General features: G+C 45.8%; 1 pseudogene across 1 annotated transcript; it reads right to left on the bottom strand.

Moving 5' to 3' along the window:
* Positions 1-415: 415 nt before the first annotated feature.
* On the bottom strand, positions 416-5,833 carry LOC311143588 (GTPase IMAP family member 8-like; annotated as a pseudogene). The gene is made up of 3 exons: positions 5,039-5,833; positions 2,273-2,857; positions 416-492 (listed from the first exon to the last, which is right to left on the bottom strand). The product of its transcript is annotated as a GTPase IMAP family member 8-like (transcript).
* Between the last annotated feature and the right edge of the window lie 7,969 nt (positions 5,834-13,802).

Raw genomic sequence — 13,802 nt, 5'->3', positions numbered from 1 at the left:
AAGTACTGCATACAGTTTTGCAGTATAAAGGACTTGCATTATGTTTTATCATTGATAAGCAGTTCAATATAAACAAAAACATGAATGATGTGTAACAATTTGTCCTTTTTAGTGTTTTTCATGGTTACAAAGGCGAGGGGTGCAAATGCCACAGCAATTCAAGAATGACCCAACTACCTTGAGTACATGTACAGTGCCTTCAGAAAGTATTCACACCCCTTGACTTATTCCATTTTTTGAAAAAGTCAAGGGGTGTGAATACTTTCTGAAGCCATTGTATGTGTTCTTTCATTTCATTTCCAGTGTAATTCTACACCAGGCCACTTTGAAATGTAAATGTTTTGGCTTGGGCGGTGGGAACGTGTCCATCTTACAGTGTGTAAGCATGTGCTCTTGGCTACTTTCTCCCTTGGCACTACTGGAGCTGGCATCCTCTGCTACAGTCCTCTTCAGGGTTGTTGTTCTCAGATGACCCAGGGCTGTCTTCATCCACTGTCAAACACAAAATAACCCAATTTATCTCAAAACGTATCCTCTGGGGGCGGGGGGGCGGGGGGGGGGGGGGGGTGGGGTACTAAGCTAACATATGGAGTTGTTTTAAGATGGTCATACCATGGATCATTTAGCTATTTGATTTAGAATTTTAGGACATAGATTAAAAAAACAAAAACATTATTTGATAAAAGAGCCCGGACTTGAACCCGATCGAACATCCCTGGAGTGCAGCGACGCTCCCCATCCAACCTGACAAAGCTTGAGAGGAACTGCAGAGAAGAATGGGAGAAACTCCCCAAATACAGGTGTGCCAAGCTTGTAGCGTCATACCCAAGAAGACTCTAAGCATATGGAGTTGTTTTAAGATGGTCATACCATGGATCATTTAGCTATTTGATTTAGAATTTTAGGACATAGATTAAAAAAACAAAAACATTATTTGATAAAAGAGCCCGGACTTGAACCCGATCGAACATCCCTGGAGTGCAGCGACGCTCCCCATCCAACCTGACAAAGCTTGAGAGGAACTGCAGAGAAGAATGGGAGAAACTCCCCAAATACAGGTGTGCCAAGCTTGTAGCGTCATACCCAAGAAGACTCTAAGCTGTAATCGCTGCCAAAGGTGCTTCGACAAAGTACTGAGTAAAGGGTCTGAATACTTATGTAAATGTGATATGACTTTTTTATTTGTAATAGATTCTCAAAAATGTCTAAACTGTTTTTGCTTTGTCATTATGTGGTACTGTGTGTAGATTGATGAGGGGAAAAACGATTTCATCCATTTTAGAATAAGGCTTTAACGTATTAAAATGTGGAAAAAGTCAAGGGTTCTGAATACTTTCCGAATGCACTGTATGCGAGAACGGCGTGTTTCTATGATCTGTGGTTAAAAAGATACGAATAAAAAGTGGGGGAAAAATGCTTCTCTGTGACATCACATGGTAGGATTAAAATTGAGATAAACAATGATTTTCAAAACCTGCCATGAGTTTCCAGTCAGGGGGAGGGTATTTTCTTGCTCCTCGCGTCATCACAAATCATTTTAAAAGCGTTTTTAAAATGTTTTAACTTTTGATGATGTCAACAGGTAGAACTTTGTAACTTGATATTTTTTTCTACAAAATGTTCACATATGTGGACACTGGTATTGTGCTGGAGATAATGAAAATGAGGTTGAAAAGTGGTCGAATTGCCCTTTAACCTTAACCACTCAGAATGAACGCCTAAATTTCACTTTCGGTGAACTTTCACAGTTTGGCTGAAAGCTAACAGATGGCAAAACACTCCATAATCTACAGACGGCACCACAATCCATAATTAAAAGGGCAAGACACTCCATATCTCTGCAGTTATGGTAAATGTCTCCATTTGCTTTGGGGTTTGCATAAAAGTTTTCCCCAAAAGTTCCCAGGTTTCCCAGAAATCCTGGTTGGAAGATTCCACAAATCTCCCAGATATATGCTGGAAATCTGGGAATCCTCCAACCAGGATTTCTGGAAACTGAGGAAATGTACTGGAATTTTGCAACCCTAATGAAGGTGGAGTAGTGTTGTTGAGGGAAGGTAGGAGGGAATGAAGAAACCATATTGTAAATGTCTAGAAGGTAGGCTACAGTAGGTCTTTGCAGCAGGTTCTATCACTCCCTCAATATATACTGTATAACAAAAAATGCTTCACAAAAACAATCATAACAACATACATGAACTTCATCCAGAAGTCCATTAATGACAGCAGGGGAAAAAAGAGAGAGGTTCAGTATCATTTACCATATACTCACTCTGTATTGGTAAGAAGGCCTCATCGCCATTCTCTCTGATCATTTCCTCTATTTTGTCCAGCAGATCTGAGATGTTCCTTGTGTCCTTCCCCGGCATCTTGCTGTCCACCACGTGATAATAGTTCCCACAGTATTCCAACAACCTGTGGAGCTCCCGCCCTCCCCTCTGAATGTGCTCCTCGACGGGCATGCGGCCCAGCCAATCCCCGCAGCTAAACAGCACCATAGTGTGGAGACACGCCCTATCACCAAACAGGCCCTCCAGGTGGGCCTCCAGGGTCCGCCTCTTGCGTGCAGTGAGGGTGGAGATGATGGGCAGCACCAGGAGAAGGGTGTGGGGGCCAGGCCGGAGGAGGGTGGCCCCTCGCTTCGACTCCTGTCTGACGTGTTTGGGGGTGCGTCTGACGGAGAACCAGTCCCAGCCGGGGGTGTCTACTATGGTGACCCTGCGTCCGGCCACCTCGGCCTGCCTCCTAAGGCTCTGCTCCATCTCTGTCCCCGACTCAAAGTCCCGCCGGCCCAGGATGGTGTTCCCTAAATAACTTTTTCCCACTCCTTTCCAGCCCAGCAGGAGGACCCTCAGCTCTGGGAGAGACAGGGAGAGCTAGAAAGCTTTATAACATGTATGCTATTTGCACAAACCTTTATGAACTATTATGCCAAGTATACAAAACTCTTAGAAAATAAGGTTATATTTAAAAAGGTTATTCGGGTGTCCCCATGGGAGAACCCTGTAACAACGTTAACCAGTGTTATTACGTTAACCGTTGTTACAAACCCTTTGAAGAAACCCTTTTGGGTTCCAGGTATACTCCAGGTATACCCTACCTAAATGTACAAATTGCCTCGACTAACCTGTACCCCCGCACATTGACTCAGTACCGGTACCCCCTGTATATAGCCTCGTTATTGTTATTTTATTGTGTTATTATATATATTTTTTTACTTTAGTTTATTTACTAAATATTTTCTTAACTCTATTTCCTTAAAACTGCATTGTTGGTTAAGGGCTTGTAAGTAAGCATTTCACAGTAAGGTCTCCACCTGTTGTATTCGATTTTGTACGTTTGCCAACTGACAAAGAAATGATCAGTCTATAATTTTAATGGTAGGTTTATTTGAAGAGTGAGAGACAGAATAACAACAAAAAATCCAGAAAAACCCATGTCAAAAATGTTATAAATTGATTTGCATTTTAATGAGGGAAATAGCTATTTGACTCCCTCTCAATCAGAAAGATTTCTTGCTCCCAGGTGTCTTTTATACAGGTAACGAGCTGAGATTAGGAGCACACTCTTAAAGGGAGTGCTCCTAATCTCAGCTTGTTACCTGTATAAAAGACACCTGTCCACAGAAGCAATCAATCAGATTCCAAACTCTCCACCATGGCCAAGACCAAAGAGCTCTCCAAGGATGTCAGGGACTAGATTGTAGACCTACACAAGGCTGGAATGGGCTACAAGACCATCGCCAAGCAGCTTGGTGAGAAGGTGACAACAGTTGGTGCGATTATTCGCAAATGGAAGAAACACAAAAGAACTGTCAATCTCCCTCAGCCTGGAGTTGCAATGATCATGAGAACGGTGAGGAATCAGCCCAGAACTACACGGGAGGATCTTGTCAATGACCTCAAGGCAGCTGGGACCATAGTCACCAAGAAAACAATTGGTAACACACTACGCCGTGAAAGACTGAAATCCTGCAGCGCCCGCAAGGTCCCCCTGCTCAAGAAAGCACATATACAGGCCCGTCTGAAGTTTGCCAATGAACATCTGAATGATTCAGAGGAGAACTGGGTGAAAGTGTTGTGGTCAGATGAGACCAAAATCAAGCTCTTTCGCATCAACTCAACTCGCCGTGTTTGGAGGAGGAGGAATGCTGCCTATGACCCAAAGAACACCATCCCCACCGTGAAACATGGAGGTGGAAACATTATGCTTTGGGGGTGTTTTTCTGCTAAGGGGACAGGACAACTTCACCGCATCAAAGGGACGATGGACGGGGCCATGTACCATCAAATCTTGGGTGAGAACCTCCTTCCCTCAGCCAGGGCATTGAAAATGGGTCGTGGATGGGTATTCCAGCATGACAGTGACCCAAAACACACGGCCAAGGCAACAAAGGAGTGGCTCAAGAAGAAGCACATTAAGGTCCTGGAGTGGCCTAGCCAGTCTCCAGACCTTAATCCCATAGAAAATCTGTGGAGGGAGCTGAAGGTTTGAGTTGCCAAACGCCAGCCTCGAAACCTTAATGACTTGGAGAAGATCTGCAAAGAGGAGTGGGACAAAATTCCTCCTGAGATGTGTGCAAACCTGGTGGCCAACTACAAGAAACGTCTGACCTCTGTGAAGGGTTTTTCCACCAAGTACTAGGTCATGTTTTGCAGAGGGGTCAAATACTTATTTCCCTCATTAAAATGCAAATCAATTTATAACACTATTGACATGCGTTTTTTCTGGATTTTTTTGTTGTTATTCCGTCTCTCACTGTTCAAATAAACCTACCATTAAATTTATAGACTGATCATGTCTTTGTCAGTGGGTAAACGTACAAAATCAGCAGGGGATCAAATACTTTTTTCCCTCACTGTATAACCCTTTTGGGGTTCCATGTAAAACCCTTTCCACAGAGGGTTCTACATGGAATCCTAAAGCGTTCTACCTACCTGGAACTCAAAAGGGTTCTTCAAATGTTCTCCCATGGAGACAGCCAAAGAACCCTTTTGAAACCCTTTCTTCTAAGAGTGAAGCAATAAGAGTTGGTCACCTCTGGGAGGCCCTCCGACCATCCGCAGCCTCTGCCTCTCCTTCTCCTCCCGTTCCTCTCTCACCCGCCTCTCTTCCACCGCCTTCCTTGCCTGCTCCTCCTCTAGCAGAATCAGTTCGTTCACTGCAAAATACCAGCCATGGTTGTCCTTAAGCTGCTCCTCTACCTTCTCCAGTAGCTCCTGAACTTGTGTGTTCACTGTGTTGTCATCCCCTCTCTGCTGTGTGTTACTATCCAGGCCATGGTATCTGTTACCACACCTCTCCACCAGCCACTGAAGGGGCTCCCCAGCTGCGATGAACTCCTCCACGAACGTCCCCTCAGGTAGCTGGTCGATCCCAGTGAAGAGCACCATGGTGGACCTCCAGGCCCCTCCTCCTAAATGACCCAGCTGCTTCTCTGCTGCCTTACTGTGACCCTCTGTGAAGGGCTGTGACACAGGGACCACCAGCAGGAGCGCGTGGGGTCCTGGGGGACAGAGGGTGGCACCGACACAGGGTCCCTCCTCGCTAGCCCGCTCTGTCGGGGCCCCGGTGGCATCATCCGCTGAGTCACGGGGTATAATCCAGCCTGGGGTGTCAACCACAGTGATCCGCCTCCCGCAGACCCCCCCATGGCGGTGCTGTGGACAGTCTCTGTCCCAGTCTGGAAGACCACCTCACCTAGGATGGTATTCCCTGTGGTGCTCTTCCCAGCTCCTGGTCCCCCCAGCAACAGAAGCCTACGCTCCGGGAGATGACAGATGGGTTCAACTGTCGGAGACGACAACGACTGGCAGATGTTTGGACTCTCCATTTGAGCTCTCCAAGGCAGGAAGGTAGTCAGGCAAAAGCGATAGATAATTTCCTGTTTTAATGTCTATGCTGTCAGATGGCCAGAGAAGAGAGAGCTGTAACAGACAGTAGCTGCCGTTGGGATTGTGCATGAAGGAGTGCAGATGAATAGCTGTAGCGAAACATAGAGGAGCAGAGCTCCAGAACTAAACTCACCTACCGGTACCAAATTCAGAGCCAGAGGAGACTGTAACCATTTTGTCTCTAGCCTTTTGTTTTCTTTCTCACCCCTCCACCTCCATGCTTTTTGCCTCCTGCTCCTTCAGGGGATACCGGTAGTCTGTTAGATGGTGTATCCAGACAGGTCCACAAAATGTTGGCAGTCAAAAAGCTTTCCTCTTCTTGTCTCTCTCACTCTCATTCAATCATAGAACATTTCACTCTGTCCCCACCCCCCCTCGCTCTCTGTTTCCCCTTTTTCTCTTTGTCTCTCCTCTCTCTTCCTCTCGTTCCCCCCTTTTCTTTCTCCCTTTTCTCCCTTTCTTGCCTCTTCCCTGGAACTCTATTTGTTCTGTTTTTTATTGATCTTCTCAAGAGCAAAGATTGTGCAGAGAAGAAGTGCAGCTTCGGAGAAATGACTCGTCATTTCGAGGGGAAGCAGAAAAGGGAGCTGCTCCCACACCGAGCACAACATACTGCTGCAGACAGAGACAGAGTGGGAGCAGCACTGTATTCCCCCAATGTTGCACACTATAATACAGACATTGGAGGAACACGTGTGAGAGAGGGAGAATATGAGGGAGGAGGGAGAGAGATGACGATCATATTGAAATACGGTATTAACAAGAAAAGACAACATTTGAAATGCAGACCAGAAATGTGTGGTTTTGTAAATATTGGCTACTTATAATTTAAACCAATGAGTCATGACACTTATGAATAATTTCAGTTTAGCATGTGAGCATCTTGTGCCAGTCTTACAAACAGCAGGCCGAAACAAGCACAACACCCCTTGACTATAAATAATATTATATATATATTTTTTTACATCATTACAAAAAACGATTAGGCTACCATAGCTATATCTCGCATTCTCCCACATTTCTGGTTGGCAACACAGGGAACCCAAACATGAGCAAAAAATGTTACTATTAATAGAGAAAGTATTACCCCCTTTTCACAGCAACTATTTCCCTTTTTCTTTGATGTTACATTTACATTTTGCAGACGCTCTTATCCACAGCGATTTACAGTTAGTGAGTGCATACATCATTATTTTATTTTATTTTTCATACTGGCCCCCCGTGGGAATCGAACACACAACCCTGGCGTTGCAAACGCATGCTCTACCAACTGAGCTACATCCCTGCCGGCCATTCCATCCCCTACCCTGGACGACGCTGGCCCAATTGTGCGCCACCCCATGGGTCTCCCAGTCGTGGCCGGCTACGACAGAGCCTGAAAATGAACCAGGATCTAGTGGCACAGCTAGCACTGCGATGCAGTGCCTTAGACCACTGCGCCACTCGGGAGATGTTAGACAAACTAGGAACAACAATAGTAGCCTAATGCCTCTGACTTTATCAGAAACTTTCCCATAATGGTATACAAATCCATCAAAATAATACCAACCAACCTCTTTTGACCTTGGTGGATTAATTTATTTAATGCATTATACTGCTATTGTGCCAGGGTAACACACAATTAATAAAGATACATTTTTGGTACCATTTATCATAATTATACGTTACCATAATAGAATGTGACCCATGGTAAAGTGCAGGTTAAAACTATGTTTTTTCCATGATCCACATCTATACCATGGTATAAATTATACAATATCTTGGTATTATTATTATTATTATTTTTTTTTTGTCATTTAGCAGACGCTCTTATCCAGAGCGACTTACAGGAGCAATTAGGGTTAAGTGCCTTGCTCAAGGGCACATCGACAGATTTTTCACCTAGTCGGCTCGGGGATTAGAACCAGCGACCTTTCGGTTACTGGCACAACGCTCTTACCCACTAAGCTACCTGCCGCCCTATATTATTTAGGTGCATGACAGTACCATCATACTTCATAGCTAAAACCATGGTACATTTCCATGATTCAGATCTATAGCATGGTAATATTTGAATTGTGCAAATAGCATAGGGCCTACCTATATGACATTTGTAAATAGATGTGTAGAGTCGATGTCTGCGCTCCCGCGGAAATCTAATTATTGTAATAAAAAAATCCCCATAAAAATCTGTCTCAATCCACCGCATTGGCCGATGTCGGCCTTCCGTATCTGCGGTTGAAGGTGGCAGAGCTACAGCTCTGTTTCTCAGACCTGGAGTCAGGAGACATCCGGAAAATTGGTCTTCTCACGAAAACGTCTGTAGCAACCGAATGGTTTGGGCTACATCACGGGGTGTCGGTAGCACCAATGTGCCAACTTCTGTCTGTAGCTACACACTAATATGACCCCTCTATGCATAGCTGCGGGAAGTAGGGGTGCTAATATAACCCCCCCAAACATCCTCCCGCAGCTATGCTTCTAATGAAAGATGAGACTCTCACAAACACGATTTACTTTACGACACCCCACAAGTGTCACGGGACTCATCTGAAGGTAACCTGGTACCAGACGAAACATTTATGGCAGTGAATGGGGCATATTCACATCAAAGGTATATGGATAATTTCACTGTTCATTTTTTTCTTCATTTTCTGAGCATATATCTCTCATACAGTACCAGTCAAAAGTTTGGACACACCAACTCATTCAAGGGTTTTCCTTTATTTTTTAATATTTTCTACATTGTAGAATAATAGTGAAGACATTAAAACTATGAAATAACACATATGGAATCATGTAGTAAACAAAAAAGTGTTAAAAAAGTGGATTTGTTTAACACATTTTTGGTTACTACATGATTCCATATGTGTTATTTCATAGTTTTGATGTCTTCACTATTATTTTACAATGTAGAAAATAGTAAAAATAAAGAAAATCTCCTTAAGCAGCTTGAAGAACTACACAAATTATAGAATACTATCAAAGCTCACTATAGGAATACTATAGAGATTTTGATTAATGATAATAGTGTACAAGTATTATTGACTATTATAACAGAAAACATCCAGCAGGGAATCCTATAGGAACCCTATAGGAAATCCTATAAGAATATTATAGAAGATTAGATATATTATAGGACACTATAAGCCCACTATAGGGTACTATAGAAGTCCTATAAGAATGTTTAGTTATTTTTTCATAAGGGGGACTTCCTATGAGTTAAGGAAGGATCCGGGTCATCAGGAGGGATCAGCCATTGAATTGTACACGTGAACAAACATTCCATAACTGCAGGTGGCAGTAAATCGGCACCCTTAGCTTTATACCTGTTCAAACAACACGCTACAGGTAGCAATATGTACCCTTTCAGTTTGTTAGCATACTCCTATAAGTAGTAGAGGAAGAAAATCGACTACTTCATCTGTGAGCGCGCTGCCCGTATGCTCACAGATGCCATAATTGGAATGATATAGGGATGCTTTCTCTATCATTCTCTATGTCTCAGCCTCCAGTATCTATGCTGCAGTAATCTATGTGCCGGGGGGCTAGGGTCAGTCTGTTATATCTGGTGTTATTCACCTGTCTTATCCGGTGTCCTGTGTGAATTTAAGTATGCTCCCTCTGATTCTCTCTCTCTCCCTCTCTCCCTCCCATCCCGGAGGACCTGAGCCCTAGGCCCATGCCTCAGGACTACCTGGCCTGATTACTCTTTGCTGTCCCCAGTCCACCTGGTCGTGCTGCTGCTCCAGTTTCAACTCTTCTGTCTGCGGCTATGGAACCCTGACCTGTTTACCGGACGTGCTACCTTGTCCCAGACATGCTGTTTTCAACTCTCTCTCTCTAACGCACCTGCTATTTCAACCTCTAAATGCCCGGTTATGAAAAGCCAAGTGACAATTACTCCTGATGTACTGACCTGTTGCAACCTCTACAACCACCGTGATTGTTATTTATTCATCTATGAACGTTTGAACATCTTGGAGAAAAATCTGGCCTTAATGGCCATGTACTGTTATAATCTCCACCTGGCATAGCCAGAAGGGGACTGGCCACCTCTTTAGGTTTCCTCTTAGGTTTCTGCCTTTCTAGGGAGTTTTTCCTAGCCACCGTGCTTCTACATCTGCATTGCTTGCTGTTTGGGATTTTAGGCTGGCTTTCTGCATAGCACTTTGTGACATCTGCTGATGTATAAAGGGCTTTATAAATACATTTGATTGATTGATTGATATGTGCTGCCAATGCTAAAACAGGATTTTGGCCACTAGAGGCCTCTATCATTCTTTATGTGTGAGTCCACTGAGGTATCTCTGGTGAGTCTCATCTTCTACCATACATCGCCCTGAAGTGTCGCAAAAAAACTACAGTTCTTCTCCATGTCACATTTTTGGACAGCAGCTGCACCAGGACATATTGGGTAAATCTTCAAGGACATAAAGTTACATATCCTACAAAAAATGTGATCCTAGAGTGCTGGGAACATGAACGAGATATGAATACATGTTTTGGGTGGATAGGTAATGGTATGGCGAGAGAGATGGGGTTGTTTGGGAAAGAGTTCAGCCCCTCTGTGGTTCTTCCTGCTATCCCACCTTGGGTTGCTCCCTCAGCCAATGATAGACCTAGCGGTGCTTGAGAGGGTAAGCGCTAGTTCATTTCATTCCGATCTCCTTTGCATTATTGTAGCCATTTTCTGTAGCCTGTCAACTATGCCTCTGTCTGTCCCTGTTCTCTTCTCTCCGCACAGGCTATACAAACGCCTCACACCGCGTGGCTGCTGCCTCTCTAACCTGGTGGTCCCTGCACGCACGACCCACGTGGAGTTCCAGGTCTCCGGCAGCCTCTGGAATTGCCGTTCTGCGGCCAACAAGGCAGAGTTCATCTCAGCCTATGCTACCCTCCTGTCCCTCGACTTCTTGGCGCTGACGGAAACATGGATTACCACTGAAAACACTGCTACTCCTACTGCTCTCTCCTCGTCTGACCATGTGTTCTCACATACCCCGAGAGCATCTGGTCAGTGGGGTGGTGGCACAGGAATCCTCATCTCTTCCAAGTGGACATTCTCTCTTTTTCCCCTGACCCATCTGTCTATCTCCTCATTTGAATTCCATGCTGTCACAGTCACTAGCTCATTCAAGCTTAACATCCTTGTCATTTATCACCCTCCAGGTTCCCTTGGAGAGTTCATCAATGAGCTTGATGCCTTGATAAGTTCCTTTCCTGAGGATGGCTCACCCCTCACAGTTCTGGGTGACTTCAACCTCCCTACGTCTACCTTTGACTCATTTCTCTCTGCCTCCTTCTTTCCACTCCTCTCCTCTTTTGACCTCACCCTCTCACCGTCCCCCCCTACTCACAAGGCAGGCAATACGCTTGACCTCATCTTTACTAGATGCTGTTCTTCTATCAATGTCACTGCAACTTCCCTCCATGTCTCCGACCACTACTTTGTATCCTTTTCTCTCTCGCTCTCCTCCAACACTACTCACTCTGCCCCTACTCAGATGGTAATGCGTCGTCGCAACCTTCGCTCTCTCTCTCCCGCTACTCTCTCCTCTTCCATCTTATCATCTCTTCCCTCTGCTCAATCCTTCTCCCTCCAATCTCCTGATTCTCCTCTCGTCCCTTTCTGCATCCTTTGACTCTCTATGTCCCCTATCCTCCCGGCCGGCTCGGTCCTCCCCTCCTGCTCCGTGGCTTGACGACTCATTGCGAGCTCACAGAACAGGGCTCCGGGCAGCCGAGCGGAAATTGAGGAAAACTAGACTCCCTGCGGACCTGGCATCTTTTCACTCCCTCCTCTCTACATTTTCTTCATCTGTTTCTGCTGCTAAAGCCACTTTCTACCACTCTAAATTCCAAGCATCTGCCTCTAACTCTAGGAAGCTCTTTGCCACCTTCTCCTCCCTGCTGAATCCCCCCCCCCCACCTCTCTGTGGATGACTTCATCAACCATTTTGAAAAGAAGGTTGACGACATCCAATCCTCGTTTGTTAAGTCAAATGACACTGCCCTACCCTATGCTTTGACTTCTTTCTCCCCTCTCTCTCCAGATTAAATCTTGCGACTTGTGACGGCCGGCCGCCCAACAACCTGCCTGCTTGACCCTATCCCCTCCTCTCTTCTCCAGACCATCTCCGGTGACATTCTCCCTTACCTCACCTCGCTCATCAACTCATCCTTGACCGCTGGCTATGTCCCTTCCGTCTTCAAGAGAGCGAGAGTTGCACCCCTTCTCAAAAAACCAACACTCGATCCCTCTGATGTCAACAACTACAGACCAGTATCCCTTCTTTCTTTTCTCTCCAAAACTCTTGAGTGTGCCGTCTTTAGCCAACTCTCTTGCTATCTCTCTCAGAATGACCTTCTTGATCCAAACCAGTCAGGTTTCAAGACTGGTCATTCAACTGAGACTGCTCTTCTCTGTGTCACGGAGGCTCTCCACACTGCTAAAGCTAACTCTCTCTCCTCCGCTCTTGTCCTTCTAGACCTGTCTGCTGCCTTTGATACTGTGAACCATCAGATACTCCTCTCCACCCTCTCCGAGTTGGACATTTCCGGCGCGGCTCACTCTTGGATTGCGTCCTACCTGACCGGTTGCTCCTACCAAGTGGCGTGGTGAGAATCTGTCTCCGTACCACGTGCTCTCACCACTGGTGTCCCCCAGGGCTCAGTTCTAGGCCCTCTCCTATTCTCGCTATACACCAAGTCACTTGGCTCTGTCATATCCTCACATGGCCTCTCCTATCATTGCTATGCAGACGACACACAACTAATCTTCTCCTTTCCCCCTTCTGATAACCAAGTGGCGAATCACATCTCTGCATGTCTGGCAGACATATCAGTGTGAATGACGGATCACCACCTCAAGCTGAACCTCGGCAAGACGGAGCTGCTCTTCCTCCCGGTGAAGGACTGCCCGTTCCATTATCTCGCCATCATGGTTGACAACTCCGTTGTGTCCTCCTCCCAGAGTGCGAAGAGCCTTGGCGTGACCCTGGACAACACCCTGTCGTTCTCCGCTAACATCAAGGCGGTGACCCTATCCTGTAGGTTCATGCTCTACAACATTCTGAGAGTACGACCCTGCCTTACACAGGAAGCGGCACAGGTCCTAATCCAGGCACTTGTCATCTTCCGTCTGGATTACTGCAACTGGGCTCCCTGCCTGTGCCATTAAACCCCTACAACTCATCCAGAATGCCGCAGCCTGTCTGGTGTTCAACCTTCCCAAGTTCTCTCACGTCACCCCGCTCCTCCGCATGCTCCACTGGCTTCCAGTTGAAGCTCGCATCTGCTACAAGACCATGGTGCTTGCCTACGGAGCTGTGAGGGGAACGGCACCTCCGTACCTTCAGGCTCCGATCAGTCCCTACACCCAAACGAGGGCATTGCGTTCATCCACCTCTGGCCTGCTGGTCCCCCTACCTCTGCGGAAGCACAGTTCCCGCTCAGCCCAGTCAAAACTATTCACTGCTCTGGCACTCCAATGGTGGAACAAGCTCCCTCACGACGCCAGGACAACGGAGTCACTCACCACCTTCCGGAGACACTTGAAACCCCACCTCTTTTAGGAATACCTGGGATAGGATAAAGTAATCCTTCTACCCCCCCCCCCCCTTACCCCACCCCAAAGAAAAAAAAAACATATTGTAAAGTAGTTATCCCACTGGCTATAAGGTGAATGCACCTATTTGTAAGTCGCTCTGGATAAGAGCGTCTGCTAAATGACGTAAATGTAAATGTAAATGCAAATGAGTAGATCCAGTAAGTAAGTGAACATTTAAGAACTCAGTACTGTGCTGTCTTGAATATATTCACTGATGGATTGATCTAAGGACCCTAAAACAGGGAGGACAGGAGCAGCTTTTAGTGTTCCTGAGTTTAAGGTAGCAGTGACAAAAAGAGCAACGGATAATTTAACCG

This window comes from Coregonus lavaretus (assembly GCF_964263955.1).
Source record: "Coregonus lavaretus genome assembly, chromosome: 2".
Classification (NCBI taxonomy): domain Eukaryota; kingdom Metazoa; phylum Chordata; class Actinopteri; order Salmoniformes; family Salmonidae; genus Coregonus; species Coregonus lavaretus.
This window is presented reverse-complemented; position numbering and strand designations above follow the sequence as displayed.